The sequence below is a fragment of the Lygodium microphyllum genome, chromosome 8 (assembly GCF_053477565.2).
Source record: "Lygodium microphyllum isolate KBCC chromosome 8, Lygodium_microphyllum_v1.1.10, whole genome shotgun sequence".
In the NCBI taxonomy this organism is placed as follows: domain Eukaryota; kingdom Viridiplantae; phylum Streptophyta; class Polypodiopsida; order Schizaeales; family Lygodiaceae; genus Lygodium; species Lygodium microphyllum.
In genome coordinates this window covers 73,017,852-73,044,312 of record NC_141142.1, presented here as the reverse complement: position 1 = coordinate 73,044,312, position 26,461 = coordinate 73,017,852, and the positions used below count along the sequence as shown (strand labels likewise).

The following is a 26,461-nucleotide window of genomic DNA, read 5'->3' as shown; positions in this document are numbered from 1 at the left end:
GGAAGAAATGGATTAGAAAGTTAAAGCTATAAGGCAAGATATTCAAGCCATCAAGGATCAACAAAGGCATATGCCGATCAATGAAGGCAAGAACACATCTTCAAAGAAGGTGACATGGTTTTCTGTGAGTTTGCCTAAAGAAAAGTTCATCATCTTTGGGGAAATTGAAGAAGCTAAGTCCCAGGTATTTGGGCCATATAAGGTGTTAAAGTGTCTAGGACTAATGACCTACAAGCTGCAAATTCCCTAGTAACTTGAAAGTACATAATGTATTTCATGCCAGTCTACTGAAACCTTATGTTCCCAGCCTAGACCATGTACTTAACGACCAACAAATTGTAATGCCCAGTCAAGGAGTCATCAAATTTCAACCAAAAGAGATACTTGACATGTGGGAGAAGACTTTAAGAAACAAAACCCTTAGAGTATATCTCGTCCAGTGAAAAGACTATCCTGAAGAGGATGTTGCTTGTATTGACCATGAATTGCTATGTAAACAATATCCCTAATTTCATTCAAGATGAGGACATCTTAATCCCTCTAAGGGTGAGAGGATGTGATATCCTGAATTTAATTTCAAATTTTCTCAACTTGTTGCAATTCTACTTGAAGGATTCTAGACCATTAAATAGAGGAAGTCTTGAAACAAAATAGTCAAAAGTTTGTAAACCCGATATCTTTTGAGTTTGATACGACTGTGAATATCTCTACATGAGGATTTCCATATGCATGATAGTTATGACTAGTAAGTTATGGATTGACTAAACACATTTTAAACTTAGCAAGTTGAATAAGTCACAAAAGCTTCAAACCTTTAGCTTTATGAAGTAAAAGAAGAGGATTAATAGGGGAAGATGATGACGATTTGGCCATTGCTCCCTCCCCTATTTTTTGGAAAAAAATGGTGCAATATTTTTCCCAATTTGGCATCTCCAATTCTATACCAAAAAACATGAATTCAGCTCCAGATATTCAGCAATTAACTCCAGCAATCTCCCTCTCTTTTCAATTTGACCAAAGGCTTGGGATGAAGCAAGATCATTCGAGGGCCAGGCAAATCATTCACGACATCTCTGGTGGCTTCTTTGGGCCTCAAAGATCAAATTGCCAACATCAAATTGCATCTTAGAAGCTTCAGATTTCAGATTTTACCAAGATCCCCTCCATAAAGAGCTCTTCTTCTTAGCCACAACCCTTCTTCTCCAATTTAGCTATAAATAAGAGGCATGGGAAGCCATTGAGAGTAGTCAAAGGAAGAGAGGAGAGGCCCTTCTCAAGAGTATAGAGCAAGAGGGAGTGGGACAAGAGAAGCATGAGCACGAGAATTTCTCATCAAGAAGACAAGGAGGATACTCCGCCGCAAACTCTCGAATTCAATTTCTCCATCCCTTCTATCATATTCCCATGTGGAATCAAGACTCTTCTCGATTTCTTGAAATTCTTGGTGATCGCTTTTCCTTCTACCAAAACCCCCCCTCCCCCCCTCTCTCTCCCCCCCCCCCCCCCCCCCGATCAAATAAAAATTCCGTCAATCTAATCACCCCAAGCTCCATCACCAAATTTTCCTTTTGGTGATCTCATGATTAAATACCATGGCCCCGAAGAAGAAAGCTACGAAGGTTGTGGAGGCAAGAGCTACCAATAATGTTGCAGATACAATTACTACAAAATGAAATGGTGAGTATGAGGATTACAAATGAAGCCACACGAATACCATCAATCAAGTACCTGTTGTGTCAAAGCGTTAGGGGTTGAAAGTCTACTCTGTGGGGATAAGAGATAGTAGGGTGAAGGGAGATTTCAGGAGAGGAGTAGCTAGAAGAGAAGGGGTTGAAAGAAATAGAAGATGTGGAAGAATACTCACAGAGGTGAAGCCTGTCAAATTATTTCTGCATTCTAAGAAGATAAAATCTCTTGTAGACAAAAAACATACATAAAACAATACATTCCTCTATGCTACTTAGACTGCCATTCTGATGCTTTCATTGGCTCTGAAAGGAACATTCCATTGGATCGTATTCACATTTTTTCATTGCATGCTTTTGTCAGAATCATGGAGAAACTTGTATATCGTGTCGCGTGATTTCACAATCCTTATTTTTACATAAAATCCTACAAAAATGGCTAAAAGCCACTTGCTTTCTTTTACATGTCATCCTATTCTAGAATTTGTCTACAAATTTTTGGATATTTACAAGAGATAATATCTAAAATATCAAAAATTGACTAAACTTGTCCAACAATCTAATATTTTTGGACTGTCCACACTATGGACACTGACATTAATGACTATTATGGCATTGGCTCTCTAGATCAATAAGAAAGCCGAATGACAATGTATTCTAGAGTTTTTCACACTATATGCATGTAGCGGCATTACATCCACTCCCTCCTAACCTACACATCTTCCTCCATGTGCCAAAGTCTTATGAATCTACAATGTCAGAAGAAGTATACTCTGTCATATCAATGTCTTCATCTTCTACCTCTTCTTCTTCCATATTCTCATGTTCATGCTTAGCAAACTCTTGAATGACTTCATACATCTCTAAAGTGTAAACATAAATAACCTCTTTTTCTGCCCATTTTTTAGCATTAATTGTTGCAAAAATTTCAGCCACTGTATCAACATCAACTAGCCTTGAAAACAACCTTGAAGTGCCTTCGTTTGCAGCCATTGAACCATATGTCCTCATATATTTTCAGCCCATCCTACATATTTCTTTTCAACCCTATACATGACTAAAATATTCTTAAAAGTGCAAAGACTACATGCTATCCATTCTTGCAGTCCAAACACAAACACAGTTTCCCCCTTTCTTGGAGGCATAATTATCTTCCTAAAGGCACTGCCACATCCTCCAGTTACAGTAGTGTTGCCTAAAAACTCTTAAAATCTTGTGCACTAGGTGGCATAGGATTATCCCACAATCTTTCCCAATTGTGGGGATGATTCACACAAACAGTGAGAAATTGTACTACCTTTGTATTGTCTTTATTGTGAACCTGAGCATATGAAGTACCACCACCCAAGGCTTTTGTTTCCAGTCTTGAATATGAAATATAGGGCTGCCCCAAAGTCATCTGATAGCTACATGAATCCTACACAAAAAAATGATATTTATCCCTAACATCTTTAATAGTCATGGGTACATTTGGACAAGCCGCATAAAGATCCCCTGATGAATTGTTTGCTGTCCACATGCATCGTCCTAGATCTACATCAATCGGCCAACCTCCATTCTTATGCAAACTGTGTGCCATAACATTGATTTCAAAACCATGATCCAAGAGAGCTATGCAATGCATCTCTCTTTCTCCCACTTTAACAATTGTCTCTATTGTAGCACGAGCCCAATACATTCGTGAACAATGATTGCTTGGAATAAAATAAGCATCTTCTTCTTCATGTGCTTATTGATGGACATCTCCATTATACATAGCCTTCTCTCTATGCTTAATGCTGCCCCCCATAATACCATTTTCAGCCACAAGCTTGCTATCTATACTTCCATTTAGCCGATTTTTAGCATCATCTTGTTCCAAAACAACATTACATGCATCATCATATTCCCTTTGAAGATGTTTCTCTATGTCTTTGTCAATCTACATCAATGCTTGCAAAACTTCACCATCAAACTATCTTTTTCATTTCAACATATCAATGATTGCATCATGAAATTCACGCTTTGCGATTCCAAGAACTTTGCCAAGTGTGAATTCCACTCTACTACCAAGTATGCAATCTTCCAAAACCTTTTAAAGGTTTGTGGCAGTCTCAAGATCTGATTGTAACCTGTAATCAGGCTGCTTGCCCCTTTTTTTTCCTTCTTGTTTCTTCTCTTGAGATGCATCTTCCATAGCATGCTCAAGTATGGATTTTTTAGCCTCTTTGTGTTGCTCCATTTTACTTCGTGTTATGTGTTTTGATGGGCCTAAAGAGGAAGGACCAACCGTTGTCAAAGAGATCGTGCGAGAGCTGCAGAACACGGGGTTCAAGGTATAGCAAGAAATGAGGCTAACAAGAAGAACTCAAATATTGGATGTCAAAGATCACTATATTCCTTATCATAATCATAGAGTTACAACAAAGAAACTGATCAAACCCATGTTCTTGATATGCTGTCATGAACAGTTTTGGTATTTCAACAATTGATCCTCTCATTGGTAACCAAAGATCCTTTTATTTTATTTCAATTTCCACTCTTCCTTAGGTTTTAAAACAGTTTAGAGTGATCTGTAACCACAATGTCAGATGTTTCATAATCTGAACTACTAACTGAACTATCCTCTGAATCTGAGCTTTTTCACTCCAGTCTGAATCAGAGTAGTCCCCTCTTTTCTTCCTCTTCAATAACCCTCTTCAGCTCTACTCCTCTTAGTATCAGCTTCATACTCATTAACAAATTTCGATTGAAGAAAGCGCTTGCACACCAGACCGGAATTTGTTTTCAGGTTTTGAACCCTGGCATATACTGAATGGTCCTGGCTTCAGATCTGCCCTAGACAGACTTCACAAGTATCCCACACAGAAAAGAGAGTAAGGCCACATCTTCCTTTTTTCATTAATAGAATTCAGAAATCAACATCAAATCCACTTTGAGTGGATCTCCAGCAACACGAGCATTCCAATAGTTCAAAATCATTGTACCCTTTGTAGCAATTTCTGCACCATCACTTGCTGTTGAGCAGCACTCAAGAACTCAGCATTTATAATGGCATTAGAAACAAGGATTACTGTAGATACCGAAGGACTATTGATCCAGACTCATAGCAATTTCAAAAGACAAGCTTTTGCTGAGTGCATCGAGTACAGGACAGGTGGGCCTGCTCAGCAGCGCTCAAGCAAGTCCTGTTGAACAATTAAAAACAAAACCATTCTTCAACTGTCCAAAGCCTGCTGATTTACCAGTGGCATCAATGCATGAAAGCTCAGGTGGCATGTCATAGTTAGCTTTCACAACTCGCATGTACAACACTGAACCTGCTTGAAGGCTGGGTACATTGCGTCTAGTGGCACCCTCAAATGCAAAGATAGAAAGAGTTCCATAGCTTGGACCTCCAATATCAATGGTAAAGCTCTCTAAACATCAATCAACAACAAGCTCGATGACAATAACATTTGCACTTGGAATTTAACGCTTTTGTGAGCCTTCCACCCTTCCAGTAAGTCTCAGTTTTGAAATTATGTGACAGATCTGCATTCAGCTTACTCATGAATTAATAGCCCTCATAAATTGTTAGCTCTTGTATCTGCATAGACCTGACGTGCTAAGGGGAAAATGAAAAACACCAACAATAGTATTTTGCTTGTATCCAGAACCAATGATGACATCCTAAATTTAGTGCCCCTCTTCCAGACTGCCAGTCCGTTAACCTAGGACATGACACAATCAACTGCTGATGATAATCACGACACCTCAAGTTGCATCCAACTGATTCTCTGCACTTTCGCTGTGATACACACAGCTGATTTTAGGTGCTTGCCTCAAATCTCCAACAAAACCAAAAGTATTCATATTTCTCTGACAGTCCCTGACATCATCTGCTGAAATTAAACCGCGTGATTCCAGCACATTCCAAGTGCTCTGCCTCGGCACACAACCTGGTTTTACCTCTGCCTGAGATACAAAGACATTGAACGGATTGAAGGTGATGAATAGACGATGGTCAAGAACCATTGCGCTCATCCCATTGGCCAAGCATAAGTCCGCGTTTGGTGTTTAACGATCGATGACCTCCCGAGATGCAACATTGTTGGGTTCCACATTCAGACCAGAGTCAAGAGCAATCCCTGCCCCAATGCCAAGCACAAAGATGCCAGCCAGGATGAAGTTGTTTTTGCCACTCAGAAAAGAAATCTCATCTGGCTCATTGGTTCTAGCCTTTCTCTTGTATCTCCTGTATTCAGCATTAGATGAAGTCAAGTCCTCATCCTCAATGATAGGCCCTGGCCGTGATGCTCTGCCAAGCGGCCCGGCAGCATCATCTTCAAAATCCCAATTAAAAGAGTTGGGTAATGGCGGGGTAAATCTTGAGGATGAGAAGGACTTCTCGCTCTGATCTTCCTGTTCTCTCGAGGCCCGTGTTTTCTGACTGCTTCTGCACAGAATTGGTAGACAGAGAGGGCAAGACAGCCTACTTGCAGGCTTCTTGGGGAAGCAAATTTGAGTGCAGGCAATTGGAAATTCGAGTCAGCAGTCCTTCACTGAGGAGATCATTGCGTGTGCATGGAAGTCGCCATCAATGCCCTGAAGCTCCCGGAGTTGATGACGCCACCTTAGGATGAAAACAGAAGGCATCCCATAGTGCTCTTTGTCTCTCCTCCCCTTGTTCGTAACTTCCTCCCGCTTTTTCTCTCCTTTTTTTTCCCCATTCGAATTCTCTTCCCCAATTAGTCTCCTTTTCCCCTTCCTTTTCTCCTCTATCTTTAGTTTTTCTTTTTCTTGTTCACATGTCAAATTAGGCAAGCGACCTTCCTCATTCCAGCACTTTTATAAAAGTCTGACATGAGCATAATTTTTGTCAAAGCCTTGCTGTGCTAGTAATATGTCACCACGCCATTTTCATTAATTCAACATTGACATCCAAGCAACCAAGATTATTTGCAAGAGGCATATCTTGCAGCAACTCTTATTCCTCCTTTAAATATCCTTCTTGTAGCATATCTCCAAAACACTTGCACCAAGGCTGTCATTGCACATAGAGCTAGACCAAATAGCAGCAGGACAAAGATCCTTTGGCATCAGTTTTTCATATTTTTCTAATACACGCACTTCATGCATCCAAACAAAATCGTGCGCATGCACTAAGGGAATATATACATTGGATACGGATTATTAAAATGCATCACACATCAATGAATCACACGCGGAAATTAACACAAATGCACAACAAAAGAAATGGAGGTGTATACGACTCGGATGCGCAGCAACACGACATCCACCCCCTCTAAACCTGCGCATCCTCCGGATGTGCCAACTATCCAGGATCATTCAAGTCCACAAACATGTCAAGTCTATCTTCTGATTCTAGTAAACCTGTTTCTCCATCATTTTCATCATCCCAATGAAATTTCTGCCCCTTTCGAAACAGCTGATAGAGAACTTCTGCAATATGAGCAAAATGTGGAATCCAAATCATGTAAAATACACAAGCTGCCACAAATCTCCGCACCTCTGAAGTAGTTGAGCAATACTCTGCAATCCTGTTTATGGCATCCACCTTTGCAGGAGAAGGCTTTCTGCCATAATATCCAACCATATGCCCAACTATGATGACTTCATTAACAGCAAAGACAGATTTTAGCCCTGAAAGTGTCAAATTTACCTCCTCTAATCGTGTCAATATTTGTTCACAAGCATTCAAGTGATCAGCCATAAACTGTCTACATCCACGCAAATCAAGATTTTCATTCTTTTCTTCATCTGCACAACCCTTAATAGCCACATCATCTAGAAATGGCATGGTATACTGCGGAATATAGTCTCGAAGAACTCTATGCATAGCATTCATCATATGAGCAACTGAGTTTGTAGCACCTTGTGGCAAGGTACACATCCTCACAAGACCAATAGGTGTCCGCATAGTAGTAATATCCCTGCTTTCCAAGGCAAGATGAAACTGATCATAACCTGAATACAAGTCACCTAGTGAATAGATGGCTCGTCCTGCAAAAGCCTCAGCAAATTCATCCACAACTGGACCTGTTCCCACATTCCTGATTGTCACTTTGTTCACGGGCTGCATATCCTGAATAAATCTCAAAGTACCATTCTTCTTTGGTATAGTAAACCACCTGTTAGAATAGGGTGCAGAAGAGGGTTCCAAAATCCCCATTTTAATCTTCTCATTCAGCAACTCTATCAGCTTTGGTAAGTGTACTTTAGGCACAGGTATAGGGCGTATATTCCATGGTACATGAGGAACAGTGAAGATGACCATAGGTGCAACCAATTTGGGACTAATGCAGCCAATTTCATGTGGAAAGAAAGCAAATGCCTTACCATGACGTCCAAGCATCTCTCTAAAACATTCTTTTTCCACTGGAAGCAAAAAATCCTCATTTCCAATTTTCAATTCTGCAAGAGTTTCAGCTGTAAACTTATGTCCAATATTTGCAGGATCCCTCAACATAGGCTGCTTCATAGCTTTTTCAATCTGTTCATCACTATCAGAAGGAAGCGGGCCTGCAACCGGCTTAACCTTCTTATCAACTGTTTTATATTTTGTGTCAACCTTGGCATCATTCAAGCACTCTTTTCTTTGCTGCAATTTCTGCAAATTTTCAGCATCTTTCAACTCTGTTGGCTGAAAAATTTCAGCCTTTAGCTCTATGGACTGCATGGGTGCAGCCTGAAACTCTGTATGCAGAAATTTTTCTGCATTCAACTCTGTTGGCTGAATGAATTCAGCCCTCGGCTCAATGGACTGCATAGACGCATCTTGAAACTCTGTATGCAGAAATTTTTCTGCATTCAACTCTGTTGGCTGAATGGATTCAGCCCTCTGCAATTCTGTTAGCTGATCAAGATCAGCCATAAATTCATTTTGCTGAGTTTTCTCAGCCTCTAACTCTGTTTACAGCATAAAACCAGAAATTTCCTGAAACATATCCAAGGTTTGCACAGGTATGATCTTTGAACCCTTGCATACATCAGTTTTCAGCATTGCTCTCATCTCAAACAATGTATCTGCATAAGACATCCCTTCATACAATCCATCTACATGCTCTTCTGCTTGCAAAATACTTGCATTCTTCAACTCTTTCTCCTTACGACCAATGTACTGCCTGGCAGCTCTAGGAAAATTTGAAATTTTCTGATAACTTACCGAACTATCTGAAGTAAACCCAACAAAGTTATTGGAGAAAGACTGGCTGCCAGGAGGCGAGATCTCCTCTTTTCTCCGCTCCGTACCACTGGCGTCTCGCAAGATAGCGGTACCTAATGAAAATCCAACTCCTTCGCAGGTAGTGGTGCCTCACGCAAGGAGTCCCTGTTTCTCGGATGATTTACCCCAACAGTCATAAACTGAACAGCTCGCATGCCATCTTTACTGCGTATCCGCGCATAAGCTGACCCATCATCCATCACTTTTGTTTCCATTCTTGCTTCTGTAATAAAAGGCTGTCCAAGAATAATCGGATAAGAGCATGAATCCTGAACAAAGCAATGATAATCCTCTTCAACATTACCAATAGAAATTTTGATACTCGGACAAGCAGCATACATATCACCAGAAGTATTATTGGCGGCTCTCATGCGCCAGCCATGCTCTGCATCCATAGGCCACTTGCCACTCTCATAAACACCTCGAGCAATAAGATTAATCTCAGAACCATGATCAACTAAAGCAATCAAGGGAATTTGTTTCTCTCCAATCCTTACCACTGTCTCAGTGGTTGCTCTAGCCCAATGACTTCGTGAAAAATGGCTGCGAGGAATGAGAATAGGGGTCTCATCATCTTCATACTGCATAGGCTGCACTATTTTCTCCAAGTGCGGATTAACAGAAGCATTCTCAACCATCACTGCATCATCATGCTCTTCTCCAAGAGCTCCATGCCACAATCCCTGTAAAGCAGGTCCTTCCATCGCATGCTGTTTCCTCCGCAAAAGATCTTGCATCTGATCCTGTATTTCTCTTCTAGCAATCCCAAGAGCCTCTCCAACAGTAAAAGTGACTTCACTATTCAAAATTCTTTCATGAAAAATCTTACTCATATCCGTTTGCATATCAAGGTCTGACAAGAGCTTGAATCCTGGCTCTTTTCTTGGTTGCCTCTTTTCTTTCTGCTTGTCTCCCATTGGTTGATCAGAACCTGTTTGAGCTAGAGAATTTGGCATAGGTGGAGCTGTAACAGGTGGTGACACAAAGTCACCCCCTCCAGTCTTTTTGGAGGAGCTAGGACCCTCCTCATCTCTTCTTCTCTTTTCCTCAACCATGGCATCTAAACCCTGCGTTTTAGCAATATAAGCAAAAATAGAATACCTGTCAACAGGAGAATCCCATCCTGTTTCTCCTCGGATGCTAGAGCCCACACAAGTCATAGTAGAAGTTTGAACTTTCCCTCTTCTCGCTATCTCCAAGGCAGAAGACCATAAGGTAGAGTCTCCATCAGATTTCTGCTCAAGCTGGACTCCAAAAGCTGAAGCATCTCCTCTAACACTCACATAAGCTGATCGCGCAGCCATATCATCAACAAGCTTCTTCATACCTCCCTTACCAAAGTTCGTGTCAAGAGGAGCACCAGTCTCTGTCAGCCATATCTTCCCATCTTGTCCCCAGAACACTACATTCTTCTTACGTGCTTCCTGAAAAGCATCACAATCTCTGCAGTGTTGGTGCTCTGTACTATCACACCAAATACATCGTCGCCCTTTCCTTTGACCAGCTGGAAACGCAGTCACTGGAGCAGGTGCTACAGCAGGTACTGACATAAGTTGCTCCTTTAACTTACCAACTTCAGCTTTGACAGCTTCAATCGTCAAATCCGCCAAGCCTTTAATAACATCATCTACAGATAAGGGCATTGGAGCAGCAGGTACTGGTGGATTCACAGCAGGAGGAGTAGGCTTAGGCAAAGAAGCTGCAGCAGGGGTAGAAGAAGAAGTCTCCAAGGATTTTTCAGGAACTAATCCTGTATTACGATGCAATCTGACTCTCCTGCGCTGCTTCTTGACAAGAGCATTCACAGCATCAATGACATGTCTCCACTCAGTCTTTAAACCTGAATCAGTAGCTTGATCTTCCAAAAGATCATCCAACTTTTCCTGTAAATCAGCATCTGCAGCTTGCAAAAATAACTCCACTTTCTGCATCTCCAAAGCTTGCTGTTCAGTCCCATCCAACTGATCATAACGGCTTTCAAACTCTCGCAGAAGAGCGGTAACAGAAAGTCCCTTATTAGGCATAGAAACCCATGCTAAAAAATTCCTACGATTCATAAGACCTGTATCCTCCAGGAAATATTCATCTTTTAATGCCTTTTTAAATTCAGCCCAACCTGCATGTGATTCTTGAATTTCTGCAATTCGACCTTCAAGAGCGCGCACCACGATCCGCAAGAAGTAGCGGCTCCAAACATCTTGAGAAACCCCAAAAAACTTCATCTTTTCTTCATACAAATGCAGGTAAGTTGACACTTGCTGGCCATTAAACTGCTTCATCTCCTGTTGGACAGCTTTCAAAGCATCCATAGCATCACTATCTCGTTTTGCATGAACTTGCTGCTACATATACATGGTAAATGATTGAAACAGGTTCTTCATGACATTATCATCTGTCATCTCTTCTTGCGAGTCTCCCATCTTGCTGATGACGCAGCACTTTCACGTCGGGTTCACCAGAAATGTCAAAGAGATCGTGCGAGAGCTGCAGAACACGGGGTTCAAGGTACAGCAAGAAATGAGGCTAACAAGAAGAACTCAAATATTGGATGTCAAAGATCACTATATTCCTTATCATAATCATAGAGTTACAACAAAGAAACTGATCAAACCCATGTTCTTGATATGCTGTCATGAACAGTTTTGGTATTTCAACAATTGATCCTCTCATTGGTAACCAAAGATCCTTTTATTTTATTTCAATTTCCACTCTTCTTTAGGTTTTAAAACAGTTTAGAGTGATCTGTAACCACAATGTCAGATGTTTCATAATCTGAACTACTAACTGAACTATCCTCTGAATCTGAGCTTTTTCACTCCAGTCTGAATCAGAGTAGTCCCCTCTTTTCTTCCTCTTCAATAACCCTCTTCAGCTCTACTCCTCTTAGTATCAGCTTCATACTCATTAACAAATTTCGATTGAAGAAAGCGCATGCACACCAGACCGGAATTTGTTTTCAGGTTTTGAACCCTGGCATATACTGAATGGTCCTGGCTTCAGATCTGCCCTAGACAGACTTCACAAGTATCCCACACAGAAAAGAGAGTAAGGCCACATCTTCCTTTTTTCATTAATAGAATTCAGAAATCAACATCAAATCCACTTTGAGTGGATCTCCAGCAACACGAGCATTCCAATAGTTCAAAATCATTGTACCCTTTGTAGCAATTTCTGCACCATCACTTGCTGTTGAGCAGCACTCAAGAACTCAGCATTTATAATGGCATTAGAAACAAGGATTACTGTAGATACCGAAGGACTATTGATCCAGACTCACAGCAATTTCAAAAGACAAGCTTTTGCTGAGTGCATCGAGTACAGGACAGGTGGGCCTGCTCAGCAGCACTCAAGCAAGTCCTGTTGAACAATTAAAAACAAAACCATTCTTCAACTGTCCAAAGCCTGCTGATTTACCAGTGGCATCAATGCATGAAAGCTCAGGCGGCATGTCATAGTTAGCTTTCACAACTCGCATGTACAACACTGAACCTGCTTGAAGGCTGGGTACATTGCGTCTAGTGGCACCCTCAAATGCAAAGATAGAAAGAGTTCCATAGCTTGGACCTCCAATATCAATGGTAAAGCTCTCTAAACATCAATCAACAACAAGCCCGATGACAATAACATTTGCACTTGGAATTTAACGCTTTTGTGAGCCTTCCACCCTTCCAGTAAGTCTCAGTTTTGAAATTATGTGACAGATCTGCATTCAGCTTACTCATGAATTAATAGCCCTCATAAATTGTTAGCTCTTGTATCTGCATAGACCTGACGTGCTAAGGGGAAAATGAAAAACACCAACAACAGTATTTTGCTTGTATCCAGAACCAACGATGACATCCTAAATTTAGTGCCCCTCTTCCAGACTGCTAGTCCGTTAACCTAGGACATGACACAATCAACTGCTGATGATAATCACGACACCTCAAGTTGCATCCAACTGATTCTCTGCACTTTCGCTGTTATACACACAGCTGATTTCAGGTGCTTGCCTCAAATCTCCAACAAAACCAAAAGTATTCATATTTCTCTGACAGTCCCTGACATCATCTGCTGAAATTAAACCGCGTGATTCCAGCACATTCCAAGTGCTCTGCCTCGGCACACAACCTGGTTTTACCTCTGCCTGAGATACAAAGACATTGAACAGATTGAAGGTGATGAATAGACGATGGTCAAGAACCATTGCGCTCATCCCATTGGCCAAGCATAAGTCCGGGTTTGGTGTTTAACGATCGATGACCTCCCGAGATGCAACATTGTTGGGTTCCACATTCAGACCAGAGTCAAGAGCAATCCCTGCCCCAATGCCAAGCACAAAGATGCCAGCCAGGATGAAGTTGTTTTTGCCACTCAGAAAAGAAATCTCATCTGGCTCATTGGTTCTAGCCTTTCTCTTGTATCTCCTGTATTCAGCATTAGATGAAGTCAAGTCCTCATCCTCAATGATAGGCCCTGGCCGTGATGCTCTGCCAAGCGGCCCGGCAGCATCATCTTCAAAATCCCAATTAAAAGAGTTGGGTAATGGCGGGGTAAATCTTGAGGATGAGAAGGACTTCTCGCTCTGATCTTCCTGTTCTCTCGAGGCCCGTGTTTTCTGACTGCTTCTACACAGAATTGGTAGACAGAGAGGGCAAGACAGCCTACTTGCAGGCTTCTTGGGGAAGCAAATCTGAGTGCAGGCAATTGGAAATTCGAGTCAGCAGTCCTTCACTGAGGAGATCATTGCGTGTGCATGGAAGTCGCCATCAATGCCCTGAAGCTCCCGGAGTTGATGACGCCACCTTAGGATGAAAACAGAAGGCATCCCATAGTGCTCTTTGTCTCTCCTCCCCTTGTTCGTAACTTCCTCCCGCTTTTTCTCTCCTTTTTTTTCCCCATTCGAATTCTCTTCCCCAATTAGTCTCCTTTTCCCCTTCCTTTTCTCCTCTATCTTTAGTTTTTCTTTTTCTTGTTCACATGTCAAATTAGGCAAGCGACCTTCCTCATTCCAGCACTTTTATAAAAGTCTGACATGAGCATAATTTTTGTCAAAGCCTTGCTGTGCTAGTAATATGTCACCACGCCATTTTCATTAATTCAACATTGACATCCAAGCAACCAAGATTATTTGCAAGAGGCATATCTTGCAGCAACTCTTATTCCTCCTTTAAATATCCTTCTTGTAGCATATCTCCAAAACACTTGCACCAAGGCTGTCATTGCACATAGAGCTAGACCAAATAGCAGCAGGACAAAGATCCTTTGGCATCAGTTTTTCATATTTTTCTAATACACGCACTTCATGCATCCAAACAAAATCGTGCGCATGCACTAAGGGAATATATACATTGGATACGGATTATTAAAATGCATCACACATCAATGAATCACATGCGGAAATTAACACAAATGCACAACAAAAGAAATGGAGGTGTATACGACTCGGATGCGCAGCAACACGACACCGTGTCCTCATCTGTTCTTCTCTTTTCTTCCACAAGAGCTTCTTTATTATATGACTCTCAGTCAAATAAGCATAGGTTGAAAATGAATCCACTGGTGCACTTCATCCTGTTCTCCCTTGTATACTCTGACGTGCATTAGTCAATTCAGACTTTCCTGTTTTGCCCTTTTCCATGCAATCTAATGCTTGTATCCAAATGCAAGAACTTGCTTTACCCATGCCTCCTTTACAAGCTTCATCAGTCCTTTCAATTCTCAACCCATATGTGGCTCTGCATCTATGGCAACAAATGCTATCATTGCATCCATATCTTCCAACCTCTTTTGCATGCCACCATTTTAAAAATTTGGCTCTATTGGAAGACTAGTTTCTGTTGCATGTATTTTACCATCTTGCCAAAAGACTAATCTTTTTGCTTTTGCTTCACGGTAGGCTATACAGTCTCACTTTTCATGGTGTAAACTATCACACCAATTGCATCTCCTCTTGTATCCTTCTTTGTACTGTCTTTGGGCTATTGCCCGAGCCTTGTCTTCTACCTTAACATCCAAAATTTCAACCTTTGCATAGATCTTTGTCAAATTCAGCCTCAAATCAGGCATGCCTTTTATTTATTCATCCACAGTATCACCTTGAAGAGCCGTACCAACAAGTATAGCCGATTGCTATTGGCTGCGATTTCAGCCTCCTTCTGAGCACTGGCAAGTGTGGTGCCTATACCCCACCTTAATTTCATCTGCTCTCTCTTTACCAACATATGCACTACCTTAGTTACATTAGCCCAATCTGATTTTAGTTCCGTTTTAGAAGAGGCATCTTCTAAAACGATCTGTCAGCTTCTCCTACAAAGCAAGATTTGTAGCCTTCAGAAATAAATCAAAATTTTGACTCTCCAATGATTGCTGCTCATCGGTATCCAACTGCCTATACCGACTTTCATATTCATGGAGCAAAGTTGTAGTAGCCAACCCTTTATTGGGCTTTTCAATCCAATTGTAAATGTCCTTTTAGTTACTAATCCTACATCTTCCAAGAAAAAATCTTCTGTCAAAGCTTTCTTAAAAGCTACCCAATCAACATCTCTTCTATGTAACTCATCAATCCGGTCATGCAATGCATGCATGGCCAAACAGGAGAAATATCGACTCCATGCATACTGTAGTACCCCATGAAACAACATCTTTTCTTCATACAACCGCATGAAGGCTGAAACATTTTGACCATTAAACTACAATTCTTGTCCCACTGCCTCCAATGCATTCACAACTAAGGAATCAAATCTTTCTGATTCTTGCCAAGTTTGCATCTAATGTTGTAACAACAATTGTTGTTGTTGTTGTTGCTACTGCAACAAAGTAATCATTTTTTGTAAAGCATCACCACCACTTGAACCTACAGAATCCCCCATCTTTACATACCTACTAGCCGACTTTCGCGTTGGGTTCACCACACTATTGGAGCGTTAGGGGTTGAAAGTCTACTGTGGGGGGGTAAGAGACATCATGGTGAAGGGAGATTCAGGGAGAGGAGTAGACAAAAGAGAAGGGGTTGAAAGAAATAGAAGATGTAGAAGAATACTCACAGAGGTGAAGCCTGTCAAATTATTTCTGCATTCTAAGAAGATAAAATCTCTTGTACATCAAAAACATACATAAAACAATATCTTCCTCTATGCTGCTTAGAGTGCCAATTTGATGCTTCCATTAGGTTTTAAAGGGGGTAAAATACTATGACACTTGGCCAGAATTTTGACAGATCACTCCATCTTCCAGTTCGGAGTGCTGTTCATTGCTTGAAAACTGTGCTCTATATTGCTGCTTAGACTGCCAATCTGATGCTTCCATTAGCTTTGAAAGGGGGGCAAAATACTATGACACCTGGCCAAAATTCGCCGACAGATCACTCCTTCATCTCCTAGTTCGAAGTGCTGTTCATTGCTTGAAAACTGCGATCGCACGTTGTGCGATTTCACGAATCCTTCTTTTTACATAAAATCCTCCAAAAATGGCTAAAAGCCACTTGCTTTCTTTTAGATGTCATCCTATTCTAGAAGTTGTCTACAGTTTGTGTGAGCGGCTAAAACTTCCACTACAGGGTAGACTCAAGCAAGCCTAGTTAGCAAATTTCGAGGGTTTTATCAAAATCCTAGATGATACTTCCCAGGATATCTCTTGATGGGCTACTAAGAACATATTCCAAGGAAAGACACATTACAGTTGGTATCAAAGCACACGTTGATGTAGGACGTGATGCAAGTAAATAAAATTAGTTATATTTATAGCATAAAATATCATTTTCCTAAATAGTGAAATCTTCTCTTGTTGATATATGTTCTTGATTTTTGGCAGAAAGAGGAACCTTGGGAATGACTCTTGATTTTTCAAGTTATGTTTATGTCAGCAAAGCACTCCTCTAGCTTTAGCTGGAGAAACCAGACGATGCAAATATAAGATCAAATATACAACCCTTTACCCCTATATTACGAAAGGCGATGGATGTTAAGCAGAGGGTATTGTTACATTGATGCAAACTGTCTTGCTTACCTCCATAATAATTTAAAGAGATTAAGGTGGATGGAAGCCCTTAAGATTGCCAAGATTTATCTCTTCTATGAGGCCATAGTAAACTTAAATATGTTTACTAGAGGGTGATAGGTCCAACTAAATCGGTACATCTATGAGGAAGTTACAAGGGTTATACCGACTGATTGAGTCATGGTTGTAGGACCCTCCAATTGCCACAACTACAAGAAAGATGGATTACTTGGTCTTCCTCTGAAATATAGATTTTTGGATATTTATTCTCAAAATCCTAATTACTATGCGATGGATGTATTGCAATGCCATGCCTAGATTGTGGTAGAAAAATCTTTTCCAATAATAATATAATCTCGTGAACTACTTGAATAATGCATTCTCTTCCTATTGATGTAAATAATTATTTTTGTCCATCCGTTTGTCTCCTTGATAAATAAAAAATAGCAGATGGACTTTTTTCTTGATTAAAATTCAAAACTCTCTTTTGAAGTATAAACCTTGATCATTATTGGAAGGACAAGTAGTACATAATTTCCTCCCTAAATTAATGAGGTAGAGTAAGCAAGTACATATATATATTTTTTGAATATGGTTTGAAATAAAATTGATCATAAAATTGCATAATTCTTAGAATGCCACCCTAAATCTCAATACTACAAAAGCCCAAGTCTAGAACAAATTTATTCTCAAGTAGTACAAGCCATTGGAGTTTGATGGTAAAGGAAAGGACATTCCAATTGACGCAGAAACATGGATAGAATCTATGGAAGACTATTTCACTGTTGCAGGTGACTGCATCGTCAAATCAAGCCATGATCGCTAAACTAAAACTCATAGGAGATGCCCATCTTTGGTGGAAATAAAATGGTGCAACAACCAAAGAACGCCCAAAGGCGCTATCACTTGGGACAAAATTAAGGACGTGGTATGTGGGAGATATCTTCCACCCACATATCAAGTCGAGAAAATGAACGAGTTCTTCAATCTAAAGTAGTTAAGCCTAAGCCTTGAAGCCTACTACTCCAAATTCGTAACACTTCTAAAATATGCACCTATGATGAATGTTTCACAGCAAGTATCCAAATTTTGCAATGGCCTAAATCCGCCCTTGAATATGCGTCTTGAATCAATGAGACTATCGGATTTATAAGATGCATTGATTGGAGCAACTCCAATAGTTCAAGAGATTGAACAAAGGCCAAGAAATGCAAAAAATTGAGAGAGAAATAATAAAAATAAGGGCAACTTCCAAGGTTATGCAAAAAGAGCCCAAGGACAATACCAACCAAACAAAACAAAGGAGGTCAAATCACTTGCGGTGAGAAGCTTTATACCCAAAGGAGGAGCAGTGAGACTCCAAGGTGGTTCTATTGCAAGAAACAAAGACATTTCAAGAGGTAGTGCCAAAAGCTTGGCCAAGGTCAATTTCATGGGCAAAGCCAAGATGCCAGGGGAAAGGTTGCTCGAAAAAACCTAAAGGAGATCAATAATGATAAACATCCCATGATGGAATCCGACATGGAAAGAGCTAGAGTACATGCCACTCTGAATAAGAAGTTTCCAAATCGCCAATTCTCAATAATTCAAACACCATCAGATTATCAAGGTAAACCCTTTTGAATTTTAATTAAATGTGGAAGTACCCACTCTTTCATATTACCAAAATGTGCAAAAAGGCTAGGCATAAACACAATTCTCGCACCTAGAATGCTTGTGGAATTAGCAAACGGCAAAGAAGTTCTATCAACACAACAAACTAGCAAGGCAAAATTTAGCTTGGATGGAAATTCTTCCAAAATGAACTTTGGAATTATAAACCTCGGGGCTTATGAGTGTTTGCTAGGAATGGATTGGCTAATTCCAAGTAATGCCCATATCCATTGTAGAAAGGGCCCAATCACATTCTAGAACTCAAGGGGAGAACAATTAACCACTCAGGGAGAAGGAGGAAACCCTAAGGTTCAGCTAGCTAAAGTCTCTCGAATAGTCACAAGGACTCAAGGAAGGATTACCCGTCTATCTAATTAAACTCAACAAGGCTGAGTAGGATAGTAAAGTATCTTGGCTAAAAGAATATGCAGATGTTTGTCCAGAAGACCTAATAGATCTCCCAACAATAAGGGATGTAGATGATGAAATTCAACTTATTCCAGGCACTGCCCCCATCGGCCTTACCAGATGTCAATTCCTGAAGCCGTTGAGCTGAAATAAACAAATCAAGAGCTATTAGACCAAGGATACATCTGAACCAAGTAATTCACCATGCAGAGCCCCTGTTTTATTTTAGAAAAAGAAAGACGGAACACTCCGCCTTTGTAACAATTACCATGGATTAAACCAAGTGAGAGTGAAAAACAAATATCCAATTTCCAGGATAGATGAGTTGCTTGACTAACTCCAGGGAGCAAAGGTATTTTCAAAGATCAATTTTAGATTAGGCTATTATGAGATAAGGATTAGGGAGGAAGATATCCCTAAAACTTCTTTTAACACAAGGTACAATCGTTACAAGTTTCTTGTGATGTCATTTGGGTTAACAAATTATGCCCCTGCCACCTTCAAGAAGTTGATGCAAGAAATTTTCTGACCCTACCTTGACGACTTCATCCTCATCTTCTTTGATGATATCTTAACTTATTCCAAGAATGAAGAAGACCATGGACCACAGCCACGAATAGTTTTGAAACAATGAGAGCCTACAAACTATATGCTAAAAAGAAGAAATGTGCATTCTTCAAGAAGCAGATTGAATATCTAGGATTCATAGTATCGGCAGGTGGCATATCAGTGGATCTTGCCAAGGTCCAAGATGTACAAGATTGGCTATCCCCGACAATGGTCAATGAAATGCGAAGGTTTCTAGGGCTAACGGGTTGGTATAGAGTCTTCATTAATGACTATGCCTCAATTGCTGCTCCTCTCACTCACCTTCTCAAAAAGCAGGTCTCCATTACATGGATGTCTACCAAACAATCTAGCTTTGAGAAGCTTAAGAAAAGTTTGGTAACTGCCCCTATCCTAAGGCTACCCAACCTCAGTAAAGAATTCCAAGTCATAATTGATGCAAACTCTCTTGCTTTGGGTTGTGTGCTTATGCAAGACGGACATCCAGTAGCCTATGCTTCAAGAAAATGAAAGATCCACAAAAGAAACTATGCCACACTGATCTAGAATTACTCGATGTAATCCATACCTTTAAACTATGGAGACATTTCCTATTTGGTAATAGGTTTTCTCTAGTCATTGATCATAAAAGCCGAAAGTGGATTTTTACTCAACCAGATCTCAATATGAGACAATGCTAATGGATTGAGACCTTACAGGAATTTGACTTTGAAATCAAGTATAGACCAGGCAAGGAGAATGTGATTGCGGATGCCCTAAGCCGTATATCATTCCTTAATGCTCTAATCCAAAAAGAACCCTCTAGGACTGGAAATCTTGCCACAATGATTTCGATGCTTAGTAAGCCTCTCATAGAACTAGCTAAAGAAGAGGCAGGAAAGGATCTAAGCTATTAGAACTTGTTAAGAGAAATTTTCATCAAGGATTCAAGTCCAAAACTCAAAACTAGGTATTAAGATTTTTCCATAAACGAGGAGCTTGCCTATTGTAGGACAAGAATATGTATTCTTACAAGTCAGGAACTCAAAAGGAGAATACTCTGGGACGCTCACAATTCCCCATTTTTAGGACATCCTGGTTATGTTAAGGCTCAATATATATTTAGAAGAAGCTTCTACTGGGAGAGACTAAAGGGTTATGTACTCAAGTATGTCACCAAATGCCTAAACTGTCAATGAATTAAGGTCGAGTGTGTCAAGATACCAGGAAAGCTCTAGCCACTTGACATCTCTCAAATGACATGGGAGTATATCAATATGGACTTCATAGTTGGGTTACCCCTAGTACAAGGAGGATATAACTCCATAATGGTAGTCATTAATATGTTAACAAAAGTTACATACCTTATTCCTCTAAAAACCAATTACAAGGTCTCCAATATTGCCAAGCTTTTCATAAAGGAAAATTTTAAGTTACATGGATTACCCCAAAGAATCATCAGCGATTGCAATTCTCTCTTTACATCAATATTTTTGAAGAGTTTGTTTAAAGCTCCAGGAATCGAGTTCTGATTTAGTATTGCTTACCATCCCCAAACCGATGGTCAAACATAGTAGGTTAAGCAAGTTATTGAGGACATACTAAGGGCTTATTGTAATAGCAAACCCAAACGGTGGATCCAATAGCTACCCTTTGTTGAATTTGCCTACAATGTGACATACCATCAAAGTATTCAAATGATTCCTTTTCAAGCACTATATGGGCAAGATTGTCTTGCACCATTAAATTTTTCCAATCCTACCCTATAGGTAGAAGCATCTAGGCAAATGTTGGAACAAATGGAGCAATAAGTGAAAGCTATAAGGCAAGATATTCAAGCCTCCAAGGATCAACAGAAGGCATATGCTGGTCAAATAAGGCAAGAACTCATCTTCAAAGAAGGTGACATCATTTTCCTATGAGTTTGCCCAAAGAAAAGTTCCTTATCTTTTGGGGAATTAAAGAAGATAAGTCCTAAGTATTGTGGGCCATATAAGATGCTAAAGTTTCTAGAACTAAATACCTACAAGTTGCAACTTCCTAATAACTTGAAAGTACATAACGTATTTCACGTCAGTCTATTGAAACCTTATGTTCCTAACCCAGACCATGTACTTAACAACCAGCAAATTGTAATGCCTAGCCAAGGAGACCTTGAACTTCAACCAGAAAAGATACTTGACATGTGGGAGAAGACTCTAAGAAAAAAAATTGCTAGAGATTATCTCGTGCCAGTGGAAAGACTACCCTGAAGAGAATGCCACTTGGATTGACCATAAATTGCTATGTAACCGATATCCCCAATTTCATTCGAGATGAGGACATCTCGATTCCTCTAAGGGGGAGAGAATGTGAGATCCTGACTTTAATTTCAAATTTTCCTCACTTCTTGTAATTGTACTTGAAGGATTCTAGACCATTAACTAGAGAAAGTCTCGACCAAAAATAGTCCAAAGTTCATAAAACCCGACACCTTCCGAGTGTGATACCACTGTGAATATCAATACACAAGGATTTCCATATGCATGGCAACCATGGCTAGTAAGTTTTGGATTAACCAAACCCATTTTAAACTTGGCAAGGGGAATAAGTCACAAAAGCTTCAAAGCTTTAACTTTATGAAGAAAAAGAAGAAGAGTAAGAGAGGAAGATGACGATGATCTGGGCGCCGCCCCCTCCCTCTTTTTTGGGAAAAAATAATAACGCAATATTCCTCCCCAATTTGGCATCTCCAATTCTATACCAAAAATCTTGAATTTAGCTCCAGAGATTCAACAATTAACTCCAGCAATCTCCCCCTCTTTTTAGTTCAACGAGAGGCTTGGGATGAAGCAAGATCATCTGAGGGCCAGGCGAATCAGTCAAGCATCTTTGGTAGCTTCTCTGGACCTCAAAGATCAAATTGCCAACATTAAATTGCATCTTAGAAGCTTCAGATTGTTGATTTTGCTAAGATCTTCTCCATAAAGAACTCTTCTTCTTAGCCATAATCATTCTTCTCCAATTTAACTATAAATAATTGGCATGGGGAGCCGTTGAGAGCAGTGGGAGGAAGAGAGGAGAGGCCTGTCAAGATTGTGGGAGAGAAGGAAGGAGTCTCACTTGTAGCTTTCTTGCTTGCACAATGGGGGAATACACACAAGGGTGGAGGCTGAAAAACAGTTTTCCTCTTCTTAGTTGTGTAAGCCAAAAGAAGTCTCATACAAAGAAATAGAAGAACCCTATATATGGGTCTCAAACCAAACTCAACTAACTAAGGTGGCATACTAACCAAGTCACGAACTAGAGTAGATAAGGATAGCTGTCATCTAGCTATTATTCATGGGCGGTGTACCAACCGCGTCTACAACTGACAAGTCGGTGACATAAATGCACAACGGTCACCCTGGCATATCACGAGTGGAGCTCGATATCTCAACACTCCCCCTCGAGCTCAATCCCAATTCCTGCACACCAAGCAGGTCTCTGAACTTGCGCAGCTTCTCTGCGCCCAATGCCTTCGTGAATATGTCAGCTACCTGATCCTCTGTGTTGACATAAACTAGATCAATAAGACCTAGTAAAACCCTCTCCCGCACATAGTGATAATGCACCTCAATATGCTTTGTTCTAGCATGATAGACTAGGTTATTTACCAAGTGTATACTACTCATGTTGTCACAATAAATGACAACTGGCCCATCTGTAGACTGATGCATATCATAAAGTAGCTTATGCAACCAAGCTACCTCACATGCAGCCATTGCTGCACCCCTGTACTCAGCCTCTGTGCTCGACAAGGCAACTATAGGCTGTTTCTTGCTGCTCCAAGTGACTGCAGCACTCCCAAAAGAGAACACATATCCACTGGTAGATCGTCTATCAGAAATACTACCAGCCCAATCAGCATCAGTGTATCCATGCAACTGTATCTGAACCCCAGTCTCATAAAATAGTCCATACTGCAATGTGGACTTCACATACCTGAGTATGCGTCTAGCCGCATCCAAATGTGGTTTCCTAGGAGCCTGCATAAACTGACTTACCAATCCAACAACATAGCTCAAATCTGGCCTGGTAATAGTCATATAAATCAAACTTCCTACTATGCGTCTGTACATAGTAGGGTCTTCCAAAAGCTCACCTGCATCTATGCTCAGCTTCACATTCTGCTCCAAAGGAACTGAAATAGGCTTGCAGCCTGTCATCCCATGTCACAACTCTATAGAAACAGAATTTGTGTCCTTTTTCATTAATTTGTCTATATAATGATTTATTAAATTTATTTCCTTTGCACTAATTAGATATAAAGAAAAGTGCATTGGAGCTGGCCACTGATGAGTGGTCACAGGTTATGGTGGACCCACACGGTGGGTTAGAGAAAAGATAGTTCACACTTCCACCTATATGACCCGATTGGGCGCCTGTGACTAGAACTCACGCATATCAGGGTTAGACTCACACACAGAAAGGATTGATGCCTTGAAGTGTGGGCTAGATCCACCAGAACAGACAGTTACAATCAACAAGATGGCATGATCATGAAATGCTTGTATAATGTGCATGTGTGGGCTGAAAGCTTGAAATGCACATTTCTTTGCATAGGAAAGTCACATGAAGATTCGGATACCATTTTTGCGATGTACACGGAAAAAGCTTTCATATGATACCCATATTGGGGGGGTCCCTAAATTCTAGGAGATCCCTAAATTTTAGGAGGTTCCTAAATTTTAGGAGCCTCGAATTAGCCTAAAAATGCTAGTCCTAAAAAATAGGGATGTCATTCTAAAAATAGTAAGTTCTGTACTCTGACTGTGCTTACTAAATTTGGTTGTTTCTATTCTTGACAGTATTCAACCCAAAAAGGAAGGCCATAGAGAAGAGACAAGTGTCAAGACACTTGTCACACAAGTTTCCAAGTGTCCCACCACTTGTCACATCTCATGACATGTGGTTGGACACTTGTCTTGTGCTACTCCACTTTCCCCTTTTGTACTAGCTCTCCCCTCTCCTATAAATAAGAGCTCGTTTTTCTTCATTCAACATCATTTTTCTTTGCTGTAAACTCATGTACAACACCCACAGATAGCCAGAAACTGGCCCCATCCATCCCCATCATCATCCCCCACTTCTCCATTATCAAATTCCTCCATATTCCCTCTTCTATCACTGTTGTTTTACAAGACAGCAAGCCTGTAAATTCATTACAACACCTCCTTCTTGAGCTCTTTCTTCCATTTTAGCTACAAGAAGCAAGCTCTATCCATATACTGCTGATCAACGATGGAGAAAGGCTGAATTCCCCTTTTTCTTCTCTCATACTGTAAAGAAATCAGTTCTTATCATTGCATAATAGATAATGCATGTGTGTTTGTACATCTTTGCATGATCTTGTGAGAGTGAGAATTACTTCTTCTCACTCTCAGGTTGATTGTAATTGAGCTCTTCCCTAAGGGACTTGGGTTGAGCAGAAATACATTCCTTCGGGGGGGGGGGGGGGGGGGGGTTGCCCATCTTCAACCCTCAATCTTGTCTCCATTACTTTTACATTTTCATGGCTGTAATTTTGTGAGTAATTTTCATTTTCAACTTTAAGTGTTCATTCTCTTTTATATTAAATCTCGAAAACAAGCAAATATCATAATTGTTAAGCATACTACGTTGTTCGGGGCGATTACAGTGGTATCAGAGCTTTGGCTCGGTCCTCACCCCCAACACTGGTAGTGCTTACAACTATAAGTTTGTTTGTTTTCAGCCCTTGCATTGAGTGCTTGAGCATATTTTTTTTTTCTTTTTCTCAATGGATCAATCGAGTGCTATCCTTTAAGCCACTCAAAGTCTTAGAGAGGAGAATCAGCAAATTCGTGAGCAACTTCTCAAACTAGAAAAAGTTGAGAATCCCAAAGAATTCAAGGAAAGAAGCCCATCTACTTCAAGGAGACAAAGCCATACCAATGAAAGGAGCCGATCAAGAAGTCCAACTACTTCTAAGAGGCAGTCCCATTCTACTTCAAGACAAAGAAAGAGATCGCGTCGAAGCTCATCCTCTTCTTCAAAGTCATCTGGTGCCTATTCTGATGGATCCTCTTCTAGTAATGAAGAGTCACACCCTTCTCGTGGAAGACCTCATCATCGTCAAAGGCGTCGACATTCTTCACCCTCGTCTCCATCTTCATCCCCATCAAGCACTTCATCATCTTCAACCTCAAGATCCGATCATGGACGAAAGAATAAGAAGAAGAAGAAGACTAAGTCACTATCTCAACTTGAAAAGAAGATCAAGTTCAGTATGTATGATGGTTCCCGAAATCCTGATCTTCTTCTGAAGTTTATTCGTCAATTTCAAATTTTGTATGGTCGTGACAAGTATAAAGAAAAAGAAAAGATTAAGTTTGCAGCTTTACATTTAACCGACTTAGCCCATACTTGGTGGACGGGGTTGGAATATGATCATGCTGCCCCAAAATCATGGCGGTCCTTTGTTCGCCTGATACAAAGCCAATTTCTTCCTGTTCATTTCAAAAGAGATGTAAAAATGGAATGGGATCGGCTTTGGCAAAGGAAAAATGAGTCACTTGGTGACTATACCAAGAGATTTTGGGAGCTACTTTTGAAGGTCCAACATTTCAAGAAGATCAGCAGTTCGGAAAAGCTTAGGAAGTTTCAAGGAGGTTTGCATTTTAAACTTCGTACTGCTCTTAATCATTATCATTATTCTAGTCTCAGGGAACTCATTGACCATGCTGAGACATGGGAAATGGAGCACAATGGCAACAAATCATTCCAAAAGAATGATAAGAAGAGAGTAGCTGATGATGAGGAGTATTCAGCCCCAAATGAAGGACAAAAACAGTGGCAAAAGCAGCCACCATCAAATCAAAAGAAGATGAAGCCCTATGCACCTCCTAATGCTCCTCAATTTCGCTCCAATCTATACCCACAAGCAAAGCAATTTTCCGAAGAAGAAAAGCAACGCTTCATGAAAGAAGGGAAGTGCTTTAAA

The 26,461-nt window shown here is 40.4% G+C and overlaps 2 pseudogenes; both read right to left on the bottom strand.

Annotated features, from left to right (window-relative positions):
• Positions 1-4,642: 4,642 nt before the first annotated feature.
• LOC148032449 (uncharacterized) lies at positions 4,643-5,204 on the bottom strand (annotated as a pseudogene).
• Positions 5,205-12,006: 6,802 nt separating this feature from the next.
• On the bottom strand, positions 12,007-12,601 carry LOC148032448 (uncharacterized; annotated as a pseudogene).
• Between the last annotated feature and the right edge of the window lie 13,860 nt (positions 12,602-26,461).